This window comes from Schistocerca americana, chromosome 6, assembly GCF_021461395.2.
Source record: "Schistocerca americana isolate TAMUIC-IGC-003095 chromosome 6, iqSchAmer2.1, whole genome shotgun sequence".
In the NCBI taxonomy this organism is placed as follows: domain Eukaryota; kingdom Metazoa; phylum Arthropoda; class Insecta; order Orthoptera; family Acrididae; genus Schistocerca; species Schistocerca americana.
This window is the reverse complement of record NC_060124.1, coordinates 398,810,014-398,816,927: the sequence shown is the minus strand read 5'-3', so window position 1 is coordinate 398,816,927 and position 6,914 is coordinate 398,810,014. Positions and strand designations below refer to the sequence as shown.

The following is a 6,914-nucleotide window of genomic DNA, read 5'->3' as shown; positions in this document are numbered from 1 at the left end:
CCCATGCTCAACTGTAGATGCCCCTACAACTGCCAGGATAAATCGGTTCGAAGGTCCGAAGAAGGCTAAGCTGTACCACCTCAGTAGCACCATGCCTACGAAACTAGCCTTTGGGGCTAGTGAGAGCTATACCTCTTTCCAGTGTTTCATTTCTGCTCCCTCACTCTTCATCCGTTCTCCACACTTTCTAACTCCCTTTGGCCTCTTCATACTTGCAGCTCACGTTTCTGTTCCTATCCGGCCTTTCGATTCCTTTTTTGCTCCTCCTCCCACATTCTCTCTCTGTCTCTCTGTGGTAATTATATTTCTCTCATTCTTCTTCTGTTTCTTTCTCTCTGTGCTCTTGTCATCTTTGGTTTTACATGTGACTCTCTTACTTATAAATTTAGATGCTAGCCAAGCATGCATGTTGCGCTGTTGTAGTTGACCACGAACAACACCTGTGCAATATCCTCATCGTTGTGAGTGCATTATGTCGGAACTCGGATAATTAGAACGTGGGCAAATTGTTGCAGCTCGTGCGGTGGGTGCTTCTGTGACTAAGTTAGCCGAAGCGGTTGATGTTACCGTAATAAAAAAAATATACCGCATTCAGGGAAATCGAAAAAAAACCATCATCCGAAACTCACAACGCAGACGAAAGTGTGATCTGAGTGACCGTGACAGACGGTTACTGAAGAAGACTCTGATGACAAATGAGGAAATGACAGCTGCCAAAGTCACTGTGGGACTGAATGTTGCACTCGCGAATCCTGTCAGTATCAAAACAATAAGAAGGGAGCTCCATAACTAAGGAACTGCAGGGCGAGCTGGAATTCAAAACCACTCATCAATGTTGGAAATGTCCGTAACTGGAAAACGTTATGTCGCAGCCATAAAGCCTGGGCTGAGGAGCAGTGGAAGATGTCATTTGGTAGGATGAGTCTTGTTTCACTCTGTTTCCAGTTTCTGGAGGAGCTTACGCCCCTATAGTGAAACATTGCGGGGTTCGGACATGATTTGGTCGGCCATATAGCGATATTCCATGGCCCCTGCGGTTATTCTGCAAGATCACGTTACTGCCATGGATTATGTGACCATTTTAGCTGAACATGTTCATCCCATGGTACAGTGTTTGTTTTCCAATGGTGATGCTTTGTTCTAAGACGACGAGGCCCCTGTCACGCATCTCTCACCGTCTCCAGGACTGGTTTTGAGGGTGCGAGGATGAATTGTCCCATGTCGCTGGCCTCCGCAGTCACCAGATTTCAGTGCTATTGAGCCTTCGTGGTGTTTTTGGATAGTACGGCGCGTTATCGTTATCCGCCTCCATTGCCACTATTTTTCAGGAAACATGGTGTAAAATGCATTGAAAACCATACAGGACATTCATAAATCCATTCTGAGACGACTGGAAGCTGTTTTTTCTACATGACTACATGGTAATCTAATTCTTGTGGTATATGAAGATGGTATCTGTTCTTTCAGACATGTCCGAAAGAACAGATACCATCGCTGACCATTCAGCTCTCTAGAGTTAAGTGATAATTAAATCACGACCTTAAGTTGCCGACAGGCTTTGATATACGTCAACGGGGCCTGTTGAAAATGTGTGTCCCGACCGGGACTCGAACCGGGAATCTCCTGCTTACATGGCAGACGCTCTATCCATCTGAGCCACCGAAGGCACAGAGGATAGCGCGACTGCAGGGAATTGTCTCTTGCACGCTCCCCTTAGACCCACGTTTCCAACTTTGTGTCCGCACACTACATTCGTAGTGCCCCTGCCCATTACACTCATTACTCACGGCAGTCAGTCTTACCCAGTCCCGGGAGTTCGGGCAATGCGTTTGCATCCGCACAGAAGAAGAAGGTCAATGGCCGGTTAGTCTTAACTATATGAAGATGTCCGAAAGAACAGATACCATCTGTGGCCACGCTGCTCTCTAGAATGAAATGATAATTAAATCAAGACCTTATGCTGCCGACAGGCGTTGATATACATCAACGGGGACGGTTGAAAATGTGTGCCTCGACCGGGACTCGAATCCGGGATCTCCTGCTGCCCTCGGTGGCTCAGATGGATAGAGCGTCTGCCATGTAAGCAGGAGATCCCGGGTTCGAGTCCCGGTCGGGGCACACATTTTCAACCGTCCCCGTTGATGTGTATCAACGCCTGTCAGCAGCTTAAGGTCTTGATTTAATTATCACTTGTTTTTGTGGTGTTTTCATATTTTTGTCCACCCAATACATCTAATTTCAAGGTCTTTGCGTCAAATGTCTAGGAGTGGTAGATGACGGCATGGGGACTTTTGTTATAGTCAGAATGTTCACAGAACTTGCAGGCGACGTTATGCGTCTTTTTGTATTGGTTACAGCTCTGAAAGATGGCACGGTTTGCATATGCACTTTGTGTTGCCTCTAATCCAGTCATCTACCACGTGTGAAATTACGTAAGTCCAAAAAAAATATAGTTTCTAAAATATTTTTCGACGCTTCTCGTTGGAGACACTCGTCCTTAACGTTGTCTTGTTGAAGATCAGTCAGTTTACTGGGGTGGGTTGTATGCGTGATCAGTAGACACTGTCACTGAGGGGACATCTTGTCGTCCCTGTGTGAGAGCCTAGCGTCGTCGGAAAGTGTAAGCGAACATTTCGTCTCCCCGTGACGTGACCTGTCACCCCAGACGGTTGATGTAAAGACAGTGAAACACCCTATATATTTATGTGACCATTTGTCAAAAACTTGAACAAACACCTTTTGCAACGTGGACTGCTGCCAGACACCGACAGCGATGTGGAGCAATGTCGACTCAAGTGCTGTGGCCAGCTGCGCTAGGTTTCTCGGTTGAGGATACATGGCGCGAACAGGCCAGACGAAGTGGTCCTACAGATTGTCGCCTGGGTTTATATCCGGGGAGTTTGGTGGCCAATGATTATACGCTTTTGGACGTCGGATAAATTGCTCCGTTTCCGCATTAAGACAACGACTGCGCGTTTTACGCGTCCGCCAGACACGTTATACGAGGTGCGACAATAAAGTAATGAGACTGATTTTCTTTTCGAGATGTGGCAACCCTGCAGGCTTGCGTAGGCATAATATCTTTGACCTTGGTCTATAAGCTCAGAGCACTGTGGGACTTAGCATCTGAGGTCATCAGTCCCCTAGAACTTAGAACTACTTAAACCTAACTAACCTAAGGACATCTGACACATGCATGACCGAGGCAGTATTCGAACCTGCGACCCTAGCGCTCGCGCGGTTCCAGATTGAAGCGCCCAGAACCACTCGTCCACATCGGCCGGCTGAGAGTATGGTAAAGTCATCTTGATGCTCTTCGAAGCACGTACGCTACGAGCTGTAACACGTTTCATTATGGTCGTCGTCGATGACATCGTGCTGAAGAAAAACAATCTACTAGTAGGACTGTACATGCTTCCCAAGGACTGGAGCATACTTGAGTTGATGCATTGTGCCTTCCAGAATGACGAATGCCACGGAAACATTTCCCCAGGCCATAACGCTCATCCGGCGTGCACCCGTCCGACAAATTTTGTAGAGCCTCCTGAATGCCAACAGCCATCTGTCCTATGGAGCATAGAACATGATTCATCTGAATATACCACGTGTCAACACTCAGTGGATGTCCAGTTGCTGTATTTGCGTGCAAATTCTAGCCTTCATTGCCGATGAGTAGCAGTCAGCATGGATGCATGAACCAGTGGCCCACAAGGAACGACGTTCGCTGAGGAGATTCTGTTGGTAGCTCACTGGTTCATCTGGGCGGTCAGTTGCACGTCTATTCGCAGGTACACATCTCCGCAGCCATCGTCCACCCCTGTCATCTATGGCACGTGGTGGACGACAGTTGCCTCGGCGCCGGGTTTTGATAGGCCCATTTTCCATGCATGGCGGCATGCGAACATTTTACAGACATAGTCTTTTCGGAAATGGTTCCAGCTTTGGCCTGAAAGACAATGATTATACCCTTTTGGACGTCTGATAAATTGCTCCGTTTCCGCCTTAAGACAACGACTGCACGTTTTACGTGTCCGCCCGACACGTTATACGAGGTGCGACAATAAAGTAATGAGACTGATTTTCTTTTCAAGATGTGGCAACCCTGCAGGCTTGCGTAGGCATAATATCTTTGACCTTGGTCTATAAGCTGCTTCTAGTCCAAGTGGCACATCGATGCAACTGCTTAGTCGTGAGTTGTGCTCTAATAAGTTCACACGTCCTTAACATTTGCTGGTTCTGGACTGCATGCCAACAACTACTCGGTATGTGTAGAATATGTTCCATCCGTTTTTTTTTTTCGTCCTTCCGACAGAAAGGTGACCTGTTTTTCCAATAGGATAATGCTCGCCCACACATTGCCCGTGAAACTCAACGTGCTCTTCAAGACGCGCAGCAACTTCCCTGGCCAGCACGATCTCTGAACTTAGTGAAAAATTATGAATTACTGTCCTGGTAAACCTCTTACGTTATTTGATTTTCAAACAGCTGAGCAAAACTGAACGTACTCAGACATTTCTCTCTTTCCTTATTTAGATCAACACTAAACTGACACAATTTTTTTTTTTTTAGCGCAACGCAATCTGACTTTCAATAATCCCTACAAAAGAATGGCCGTGACTAACAATAACCTATACCTTTCACAAATCACTTACCTCACAAAAATCTTCGTTACTCGAACCATTGCAATACAGCGAGCGCCACTACTGCCAGCTAAATAAAAGATTCAAACTACTGAAGACACTAACTACTGATAGGCATAGTTAGCAAATGAAAGATTTTGATAGAGAACAAACAATGTATTTACCTTAATAGTGTTCAAAAGTCATAATGTATATAGCAGTTCATGACTTCCATTCTTACAAATGTACTGTTTCTGATGGACGCACGTCCAGATCATCCGCTCTCAAAAATCCGCCATCTCACTTCCCCACATCCACCACTGCTGGCGGCTCACCTCCAACTGCGCAACGCTATGCGCTGTTAAACATCGCCGGCCGCGGTGGTCTAGCGGTTCTAGGCGCGCAGTCCGGAACCGCACGATTGCTACGGTCGCAGGTTCGAATCCTGCCTCGGGCATGGATGTGTGTGATGTCCTTAGGTTAGTTAGGTTTAAGTAGTTCTAAGTTCTAGGGGACTGATGACCACAGATGTTAAGTCCCATAGTGCTCAGAGCCATTTTGTTAAACATCCAGCTGCCCAACACTACAATGGCAGACAACAAGGCAAATTAGCCACAGACTGCACATAGCACAGCCAGTGATTTTCATACAGAGCGCTACGTGGCGTTACCAATAAGAAAACCAAAACAGCCTACTTACAGTGTTTTTGTGTCTCTAGTCACGGAAATGGAACCGCATAATACTGCGCAACGGTATGCCATTTCTTTTTGCGTTAAATTGGGTGAAACCGGGACGGCAACTTACAGTAAGCGTCAGAAGGCTTTTGGAGAGGAGGTTATGGTTCAAATGGCTCTGAGCGCTACTGGACTTAACAGCGGAGGCCATCAGTCCCCTTGAACTTAGAACTACTTAAACCTAACTAACCTAAGGACATCACACACATTCGAACTGCGACCGTAGCGGTCGCGCGGTTCCAGACTGAAGCGCCTAGAACCTAGAGGAGGTTATGTTAAGAGCTCAAGTTTTTGGTTGGAATAACATGTTTAGTGAAGGCAGAACGAATGTTGAAGATGAGGACCGCAGTGGACAACCATCAACCTCACGGACGGATGTCAATTCGCCAGGGTGCGTGAACTCGTACGATCTGATCGAAGATTATCTGTGAAAATGATTGCAGAAGAACTAAACATTGATCGAGAAACGGTTCGTCTAATAATAACTGAAGATCTTGGTATGAGTAAGATTTGTGCGAAAATGGTCCCCAAATGCGCCATCCCATACTGCTCTGTCAGTACAGCATCTTTTAACCTCAAACCAAATTTCAGTACTACCACAGCCACCTTATTCACCAGATATCGCTCCGTGCGACTTTTTTCTATTTCCAAGAGTCAAAACGGCGATCAAGGGACACCATTTTCAAACAACACAAGGTGTCCAAGAAAATGTGACGAGGATATTACAGAAGATGATTTCCAAAGTTCACCTACCTCGAGATGACTGGGTGTTTGTGTTGTCCTCATCATTTCTTCATCATTCATGCAACTGGCAAGATTGGACTGAGAAAAGGTTGGGACCTTGTACGGGCGTTGATAACTGCGCAGTTGAACGCCCCACAATCCAAACATCATCACGAGTTACAGAAATGTTACCATCAATGGCAGAAGCGCTGGGAAAAGTGTGTGCAGTCAGAAGGGAATTACTTTGCTGAAGGAGATAACACTAAACTTGACTAAAAAGGTAAGCAACTTATTTTTCACGTCAGTCTCATTACTGTATTGTCGCATCTCGTATATACCCGCCACAGCTAGTGCTGCCACCAACCGTGTGTGTGTGGTTATTGCATGTTGCTATCGAATATAGGCGGTGGTGACATTAATGTGATTGGACCGTGCATATAATGTGCCCTCGTTGTGTATGGAATCTCTCGTCGTCCTGTCTGCGTATTTATCTCCCTCTCATTTCGTCCTCTCTCTGTTTTCCTTTTTCTTTTTTCCTTCGTTTTTACAGCTTAAATAATATATAACCCCACATGTCGAGGTTTTACGTGTGCCTTCTCAAAGGGGAATGCCATTTCGACTGCAATTACAGTTTGACTTTTACTTCGCCTCTCGTCGTGCTCCAGAGCCATACAGCCCTCCCCGGAAGGCTAAACTCGTGGAGATTGGGGGCGGTTGCCGACTGCCGACGTGACGTAGGTCCCGTGTTGGTGCGGCAGCGTTCCCTCGGGCGCTAGAAATTGCCGGTACGTCGGCTCAGCGAGTCGCGGGAACTTTAATGTCTCGCGGGGCGAGTGCT

The 6,914-nt window shown here is 46.5% G+C and overlaps 1 non-coding gene across 1 annotated transcript; it reads left to right on the top strand.

Annotated features, from left to right (window-relative positions):
* The first annotated feature begins 2,043 nt into the window (after window positions 1-2,043).
* On the top strand, window positions 2,044-2,118 carry Trnat-ugu. Its single transcript has one exon. It is a non-coding gene; the product is annotated as a tRNA-Thr (tRNA).
* The last annotated feature ends 4,796 nt before the right edge of the window (window positions 2,119-6,914 follow it).